The 10000-nt window shown below is 34.2% G+C and overlaps 2 protein-coding genes across 4 annotated transcripts in view; both read right to left on the reverse strand.

Moving 5' to 3' along the window:
• The window catches only part of LOC146304132 (uncharacterized), a 12258-nt gene extending 9526 nt beyond the window's left edge, over positions 1-2732 (reverse strand). Inside the window, exon 1 of one of the 2 annotated variants that reach the window (XM_084714246.1) lies at positions 2421-2732. The gene's annotated coding sequence lies outside the window, so the exon portion shown is untranslated. The remainder of the gene's footprint in view (positions 1-2420) is intronic. The other variant, XM_084714244.1, reaches the window with a different exon arrangement.
• A 7244-nt stretch (positions 2733-9976) lies between these two features.
• arhgef2b (rho/rac guanine nucleotide exchange factor (GEF) 2b) overlaps positions 9977-10000 on the reverse strand; it is a 35463-nt gene continuing 35439 nt past the window's right edge. For both annotated transcript variants that reach the window (XM_084714257.1, XM_084714258.1), the window contains exon 22: positions 9977-10000. This exon is cut by the window's right edge and continues 407 nt beyond it. The gene's annotated coding sequence lies outside the window, so the exon portion shown is untranslated.

The raw sequence follows: 10000 nt of genomic DNA on the forward strand, positions 1-10000 counted from the left end.
TTTATTTTGACTCCTGTTGTCCCGCCGCTGCTGAAAATAGTCCCAACAGGCGTTCTGTCTGTCTGACGAGGGACGAGCACGATAAGTCGCCAGGTTGATTAAACGTTCAGCACCAGAAAAACTCACCGCTTTAACTAATTATTAATATTTGATCTGTGTAACATTAGTCATACCACAGTTGCCCTGAAAAATCACCATGTTAGTAAAGCTGCAACAATTAATCAATTATTAAAATCAATCGCCAACAATTTGGAAAACAATTCTGAGTTCTGAGTTATAAAAAAAAAAACTAAACTCTGTGATTTCAGCTTCTGAAATGAGAATATTGTTTGGTTTCTGAGGACGTCAATCAAAATGATTGACAGATTAACTGATAATGAAAATAACCGTAACTTGAAAACAGATGTTTGGACGTCTTGTCCAAACATCTGTTTTCAAGTTACAGTTATTTGACAGGATTTAGTTAATCAAGAAAATAATCAATAGATTGATCGACAGTGAAAGTAATGGACACAGTTGAGTTGTTGACATGTTCTGATGTCAAATGTCCTGAGACATTAAACTATGATTTGATTATTAGAACATGCAGTATTTCTCAATGTTTTATCTTAGCGATTTATAAATTGTACTCAGTCTTTGAGTATTTTCCTACTTTTAGACTTTAAACATCACAAAAAGCCTCATTAACATCCTGGACTGTAAGACGTATTTTATATTTCACTCGTTCTGTATATTAACTGTAAAATATACTTTAAAGATCAAACTCTCCTGCTGATTAAATGCTTTATTAAATGTAGACGTCGACACTGTCAGACCTAAAAACTGAGTCGAGCCATTTTCTTTTTTAAAGTGTCTCAGAGTCTCTTAATGTGAATCAAAATACACATTTTTAAACCATAATTCTTATTGATCTTTGATTTAGCAGGACCACAGAAACGACGTGTTATGGTTAAGACACATCTGAAAGAAATATTATTGAATGAATTTGTCTAAAAGTATAAAGTTTCCCAGAGTTTGAGCAGAATTCCTGACTTTTTTAAACCAGGAAGTGAGACACAGGTCCTTAGAGAACAGCTGACTCTTTTTAATGCCTGATTAAATCATCTGGGACACAACTTTAACATTTTCATTAAAAAAATCTATTTTAAAACAAAGATGATTATGATGGCACATTTTGACACCTGTTATCAGCAGGTATTGTTAGTTAAAGATTTTATCACGTTGTTAAATTGTCTGAAGTTGTGAATTATTGTATGTTTTCTGACTCAGAGAAAGTTTAGACTTTAAAATTACAGATTAAAAATGAAAAATTAACGTCCTTCTGTTGCCACATTGATCACAGGTGGAGCCCATGGACATACACTCCAAAACAAGACATCTGAGGACGTCTTCTTGGACTCTGATTAACATTTTTAAATATTTTATGGATCAAACAACTAATCAATTAGTAGAAAAATTATTGCCAGATTGACACTAGTTGAAAAATGGGTCCAAACATGTGAAAACAGGTCGAGCGCAGGGACGTACTGTTTTACATAATTCAAACATTTATCACCAAAGATTGAATGACTGTGTTTTACATGATTGGCTGCTATTTTTAACAACAATGATAATAATAATAATAATGATATCATTATGATAGTGCTGGTGATAAGTATCACATGATGGACTTTTAATTGTGGTATTATCATACCATCTTTAATCAGAATGAGGTGACTGATTTAAAGGACCGTTTATTTCAACAGGTGTTCTCACTGAGAACATGAAGGAACACAGTTTGAGTTCGACACACCTGAAAAATACACTGAAGTGTGACTCAGTTTGAATCTGTAAAAAGATTTCTGATCAAACCTTGAGGATTGAAATCAGATCAGTCAAACATGATTATTGTTTTTTACAGATCAATACAGTATTTCTACAAAAAATAAATGTTTGGACCTATTTTCAAGTCTTTCCTGTACCGATCACTTTCATTAACAGTGTGACAGGATTACTTAAGTGAGAAAATAATCTACAGATTAATCAATAATGAACTGAATTAATAGTTGCAGCCGCGTAGTGTTTTCTCAGAAGCAAGTTATCAATAATCACGTGATCTTCTTACTTTAGACGTCCGTAGATTAAATAATAAAGTTTATTTGAACGTCTGTCTGTCTGTTAATTATAATAAAGTTTATTTTGAGTATTTACAGGAACACTGCAGTGTAAAATAAGATTATTAATAAAGTTTATTTGAACGTGTTTGTTCTGCTGTTTGATTTTTCAGTCTGATGTCTTGTTGTTCTGTTAGCATGTTAGCTCCTTACGCTAACAGGGCGGTGGTCCTGTTAGCCTGTTAGCATGCTAATAGAGCTCTCTCTCTCTCTCACACACACACAGACACACAAACAGGTGAGGTGAACCTGACTCATGCTGCTCACCTGTCCGAGTTCTCTGAAGAAAACACCTGCGGCTCGAGCCCGCTTCACCTGAAACACACTGTCACTTCCCTGTTAGCACGCAGGCTAACTGTTAGCTATTGGCTAACGGAGCGGAACTGCTGCTCGATAAAGTTTGACAAACTGCGGCCCGCGGTCAGGATCGGGCTCCGGATCAGGCTCTGTGTGGTTCGGATCTTGGTGTTGGTTCTCCGGGGTTCTGCTTCTGCTCTCAGGTTCTGGTCTCCGTCTCTTCCTGATCAGCCAACTCCCAGCTCAGGACTGCAGACAGACTCCACCTACTTCCGCGTTAAGTTCCCTCCACGGGACGTGACGCAACACGGGTGGTGGTGGGGGAGGTCCTTCTTCTTCTTCTTCTTCTTCTTCCTCTTCTTCTTCTTCTTCTACTTCTTCTTCTTCTAGATCTAGATTTATAAGATAATATAAATATAAGATAATATAAATATAAGTAATATAAATATAAGATAATATAAATATAAGTAATATAAATATAAGATAATATAAATCTAAGTAATATAAATCTAAGTAATATAAATATAAGATAATATAAATATAAGATAATATAAATATAAGTAATATAAATATAAGATAATATAAATCTAAGTAATATAAATATAAGATAATATAAATATAAGTAATGTAAATATAAGTAATATAAATATAAGATAATATAAATATAAGATAATATAAATCTAAGTAATATAAATATAAGTAATATAAATATAAGATAATATAAATATAAGTAATATAAATATAAGATAATATAAATCTAAGTAATATAAATCTAAGTAATATAAATATAAGATAATATAAATATAAGATAATATAAATCTAAGTAATATAAATATAAGATAATATAAATCTAAGTAATATAAATATAAGATAATATAAATATAAGTAATGTAAATATAAGTAATATAAATATAAGATAATATAAATATAAGATAATATAAATATAAGTAATATAAATATAAGATAATATAAATATAAGATAATATAAATATAAGTAATATAAATATAAGATAATATAAATATAAGATAATATAAATATAAGTAATATAAATATAAGTAATATAAATATAAGTAAAATATAAATAAGAGATAATATAAATATAAGTAATATAAATATAAGATCATATAAATATAAGTAATATAAATATAAGTAATATAAATATAAGATAATATAAATATAAGTAATATAAATATAAGTAATATAAATATAAGATAATATAAATATAAGTAATATAAATATAAGTAATATAAATATAAATATAAGTAATATAAATATAAGATAATATAAATATAAGTAATATAAATATAAGATAATATAAATATAAGTAATAAAAATATAAGTAATATAAATATAAGATAATATAAATTGCCCTGAATCACATCCTTGAAACCGGCTCTTTATTCTGGTCTTGTACATTTACACATGAATTCTGGAAAGATGTTAATAACTACATAGCAGACAAGTTTTTTTTTTTTTTTTTTTTTTTTTTTTTACAGATTTTGCTCTTTACTATGATTTAAAGATATTATATTATGATGATAATATATTAGGATGTTTCAAGTATCAAGAAAAAGATGCTAATGCTTTTTTTCAATCTAATATTACTACTTTGTAAATTCCATATTCATAAATGTACATTTACAAACCAAAACCCCCAATTCTTTGTTTAAGTGAAGGAAATTAAACAATATATATATATTTAATTGAGTCCTTAAAAAAACAAAAAGCTATCAAAACTGTTAATATTTGTAATCACTGTAGTGTCAGTTAAAGTGATTTTGTCATACTCTCACGTACTTTATGCATTTATTTTATTATTATACATTATTTATTTATTTTTTATTTACTTTTTTCACTTACTTTAACTGATTTCTGTTCTCATTATGATTTACTATGTAATACTCTCCATACTGTTATTTCTTCTTCATTGTTTTGTTGTTGTTGTTGTTGTTGTTTGCCTGTTGCTGTGTACCTTTACACTGTTTGCAATATTATTGAAAGGTAAAAACAAAAAATAAAATGATTAACACAAATAAAAATGACTAGTCACAGCATTTCTGTGAAACTGAGGCAAATAATAATAATAGTAAAAGATTTAAAAAAAACATCTTCTTCTTCTTCTATTTCTCGGACATTTAACGGCAGCTTGTATCCAATATGTCGCTTTACTGCCACCTTGAGGTTTTATGTCACTTTACAGTCGTTTTTCTACTCTGGTCATCCTTAAAAAAAATAAACAGCTGTTTCCTCCCTTGACGACTGTCAGAACACTCGGTTATATTTCCCTCCATCTTTCCTGTTCTCCGTAGCGGCGTCATGATTTCTTGTCTTTGCTGTGTAAATGTCCTGTATACTATGAGGACATTACGGGGGAGAGAAGGGGAACTCAGCTCACCTGAAAAGGGCACAGGGTCCCCTGAAAGCATCATCTGAGACGTTTAGGGGAAGCTCAAATAATTGTCCATATTTGTGTTACAAATTATATTTTATTTTTCATACATTTAGATTCCTGAAACAAAATAAAATTATTAAGTATGTCAATGGTGTGTGTTTATTTCTTCATTATATTCCATTTCCCAAATCCGTCCTCACAAATTGACACAATTCTTTGTCCATCCATACGTGGCGGCGCCACACAAACTGAACTTGGCGCGGTAAATCGTAAAGCAAACAGTTCTTTCATTCAGTGTTTTTCTGGCGGTTTATGGATAAGTCAGAATGTCAAAACAGAAACAACCAAGCCTCGAACAATTGGATTCACCAAACAAACAAAGATGACATCAGTGCACCGACAGCTGGTCCAGTCCAGTCCAGTCCAGCACCGCAGGAGAGTCCTGCTGTCCTGTGGAAGCTCCACAGAGGGACGCTGCACTGCAGGACACCACTGCTGCCACCTGCAGCAGCAAACCTGAACCCAGTGATGCATCATTACCTTTGAACTGGACAAGGAAGCAATGGAGCCGAGGCGAGCCGAGCCGGACCGGACCGGACCGGACCGGACCGGACCGGACCAGAGGGCAGACATGCAGCTCTCCACCTGCTCAAAGGCTCACTGGTTCTGTCCAGCTGCAGCCTCTCTGCCTTTAACAGCTGCTGTCAATCACTGCAGCTGCATGAGCACCGGAGAACTCAGCAACACACACACACACACAGACACTCACACACACACACTCACACACACACACACACACACACACACACACACACACACACACAGACACAGACACACACACACACACACAGACACAGACACAGACACACACACACACACACACACACACACACACACACACAGACACACACACACACACACACTCACACACACACAGACACAGACACAGACACTCACACACACACACACACACACTCACACACACACACACACACACACAGACACTCACACACACACACACACACACACACACACTCACACACACACACACACACACACACACACACACACACACACAGACACTCACACACACACACACACACACACACACACACACACACACACACACACACACACACACAAATCAACTGCACTATAATGTACTTTAAGTGTGAAATACTCACCTGAAGGTGTAAAATCAATCGTTCAGTCAGGTGCATTATTATGTCTATGTGTAATATCAATATTCCATCCAGGTGTGGATGATACATGATACATATGTATCATGTATCATCCAGTGTGCAACATCTGTACAGAAATTCCTAACTTCAATCTGCAAAATCATATTTCCTCTGAGTCGTGTTGTACATTAGAACATTCTGTATATATATTGTTACCATTCCTATGTTCTGTATTTCCATTTTTATTTTGCTTGTTTGTTATTTATTGTCTTTTTATTTTATTGATTTTACTATATTTTTGTTATCGACTTTGCTGCTGTAATACTGGAAATTTCCACACTGTGGGACTAATTAAGGAATATCTTATTTTATCTGAAGTCAAAACAGTTGAGACACGATGATACAAAGCAAAACGTGTGTAAGACGTCACAGTCAGACCAGGACAGAACACCGTCCTGTAGACTGATACAGCACAGACGTCCTGATGGACAGATACTCAGCGTCTGGGTCCCAGGAGAAAATGTATTCATCAAAACCTGATTGGATTCATTTGTGTTCACTACTGACTGTTTTCATTAATCTGTTGATTATTCTGACCTTATTGATCAAATATAAGAATATTTGGTGATTAATTTAGTAAATGATTATTGATTGAGTGTTGCAGCTGTACTCAGATCGTGTCCAGGGCCTTTACTGAAGACAGGCTTTTAATTCCATCTTTATTTCAGTTTAAAATCTCCTTATTTTTTTATTTGTCCTGTTCTATTTTTGTCATCACATCATTCTGTTAATACAAACTCAACACTTCCTGTATGCCTTTCAAATTAAAGCCCTGTAGTGTTTCAGTGCAGTACAGAATTTCACAACAATTTTAAATTGTGCTGAATTACTGAATAAATAATGAGTCATGGATGCTAATTTAAATATGAAGTCTTTATCATTCAGAGAGTCACATGATCTCCAGCTGATTGATGACAAATACAAACATCAACATACATACAATGTTTTCTTTTTCTGATCAAATCTTTATACAAATTTCAGTCCAACATTTCTAAAACTACATGTTTCTGACCACAGATCAGTTTAAACAAAGCCTGAGCTCAGTCTGAACCTCAGACTGCTGTCAAACACCTGATCCTGGACCAGCCTGTAAAGCTCTCAGGGTTCAGTCTGTAAATGTTGACAACATTTAAAAATAAGTGAAAAAAGATCATTTCAAGCTGAAAAACTTCACAAAGATAAATAAAAGATGAGCGATCATAACAGCTGTAAGTCACATGACACAAACACGTCTTTAAAACAATTTAACCCTTTAATATCTTCACCATGAAAAACGCAATGAAAAAAAATATCTTTACACTTTTTATTTTCTCAGGGCAACAATTATTGTTTTTATTTTTACAGTTTTTTAAATGTAGGCCTCCATCAAATGGGAATCAAAATACTTTTACAAATATAAAAACAAGTGAAATAAAAAGTGAACTGTTGAAGTCCGACCTGCTCATCTGATGTGGAAGTTCTGGGATGTTTTTATTTATTTGACAAAAATATCAATTTATTTTCCCAACATCATTAAACGGCAGTTGAAGTGTTTGGTGGAACCTGTTCTGTTTTACACTGTAAAAATCTTACATGAAATTTATTTTTGTAGAAAATGTGAATTTTAGTTTCACAACCAGAAAAGGACAAAGTAACGTTTGGAAATGATTTGACCTTTGACCACATGCTGCAGTGACCGTTTGGTCTCCAACTTCCTGTTTGGAGCAAATTTAAAGACATCTAGAGTTTTTTTTTTTTAGTAAAACACACTTGAAATGAGAGAAAATTGATCAGGTGGAGTTCAGATCATTAAAGGGTTAACTGATGAGGATGATGATGAGCAGCTTCATCACATTCATCATCATCTTCATCACTGCAGCGGTCTCAATTTCAGCATCAGGATTAACATCAGTCAGTGGAGACAGCGATTTCCATGGTAACCATGTTTCAGGTTCCTTCATGTTTCTAAGTTTATAAACAAATATAAAGTTATTGATTACTGATTATTATCTATTATATCAGAGCTGACAGCGAGTCTCTGTTGACCTTCATCAGGCTGTAAATAAAGTTTTGCGTTTTGGTTAAAATGAAAATAAAAATGAAAATAAAAACATCTTTGAACAAGAAAAGCTGATTGGTTAAAACCAACGAAGAAGACGACACATGTTCAGCTTCTATACAACATGCTAACAGGCTAACATGCTCACATGCTAACAGGTAGGCACTGATCTACTCTACACCCCCCCCCCCCAACCCAACCCAACCCAACCCAACCCAACCCATCCAACCCAACCCCTAACCCCCCCCCCAACCCAACACAACCCCCCCCAACCCTGGGAACTTCCTGCCCCATTCCATCAATTCTTTTTTTTGTTGTCTAAAATCCTTCATAAATACAGTTCATACTGAGACAGATTATAACAGATTATAACAGATTATAACTGAACCCCGAGCTTCAGCAGACAGTCAGACGATGTGGGATTAAACCCCCCCACCCCCATTACAGGCTGCGTTCAGACACACTCAGGTGAGGAGGCGCTCAGGACTGTGTGGACGCAGCGTTGATGCTATGTTGCTATGGTGACGTCATATTGTTTACAATGACTGTAATAAAAAACGCTGACTTAAATTGTTTCACGTAATTCTTTTATGATGAACTTCAGGTTTTAGTTTTGTTGCTTGAATATGAACATTTGCTTCAGTGACATCACTGCACGCACATAGCCGCCATCAATAAATCAATAAATCATTACAACACACATAAAGAAATGAGCTGGAAAGCTCACGCTGCTCCACGTTATTTAAAGGTTAATTCCGCCCACAGTGGTGTGAAGCATCACATTATATTATATTATTATTGGAACAAACCATCCTGAGGGGTTATTGATTTTAAACTCTGATGTCATCATTAAACTATTGAGTCTTAATTAGTAACAAGTCACTGACAACTCAACTGTTATTTGCATTTTCAGTTCCTTTAAAAAGATTTATAGAATCTACATGGTATCAAGCAGGGCTGCAACTGTTGATTATTTCATTGACAACTAATCTATTGATTGTTTTCTTGATTAATTGATTAATTAATCCCATCTTAATGTTTTCAGTTGAAAAACAGGACAAACGTCTGTGTGCTCCACATGTCCGACCTATTTTTCAAGTCTGTTACATAGCAGATATTTTCCATATCGATTAATCTGTCGATCATTTCACTGTTGAATTGATTAGTTGTGGAAAGTGGTGAAAAAAGTTGATCAGTCCAAGACGACGTCCTCAGAAGCCAGAAAATATTTACATTTAAGAAGCCGGAATCAGATAATTTTTTTCTTAAAAAATGACTCAAACCGATTAAGCAATTATCAAAACGATAATCAATAATAATAATAATCGTTTATTAAATCAGCTGTTGCAGCTGTAGAGTGTTTGTTGAGGAAATCAAAGTGTTCAGATCATCTGGTTGTGTGTCTTCACACATGATGGTGGCGCCGCTGTTAACCGCCTCCCACACGTCTGTGGAGTCTCTCTCTCTCTCTCTCTCTCTCGCTCTCTCTCTCTCGCTCTCTCTCTCTCTCTCTCGCTCTCTCTCTCTAGTCTCTGCAGCCTCCACTGTTGCCATAGCAACAATAATAATAATTGAAGCTGCAATTAATAAAAATTAATCACCGACTATTTGGATAATTGATTAATCAGTTTGAGTCATTTTTTTAAGAACAAAAAGTCACAATTTTACCAAACTAATCAATTAATGATGAAAATGATCACTTGATAATGAAACTAATCTCTACAGGAAAGATGTTAACCAATAATTGACAAATAGGTCCAAACATGTAGAACATTTGGAGCGACAGATGCTGCCAACCCCATGATTATACTCATTATTGATTAATGTATTGATCAGTAATGACCCCCCCCCCCCCCCGGCAGTCTGTCTGAATGTGGC

This window comes from Lutjanus erythropterus, unplaced genomic scaffold (genome assembly GCF_056507025.1).
Source record: "Lutjanus erythropterus isolate fLutEry1 unplaced genomic scaffold, fLutEry1.hap2 Scaffold_170, whole genome shotgun sequence".
Classification (NCBI taxonomy): Eukaryota; Metazoa; Chordata; class Actinopteri; order Lutjaniformes; family Lutjanidae; genus Lutjanus; species Lutjanus erythropterus.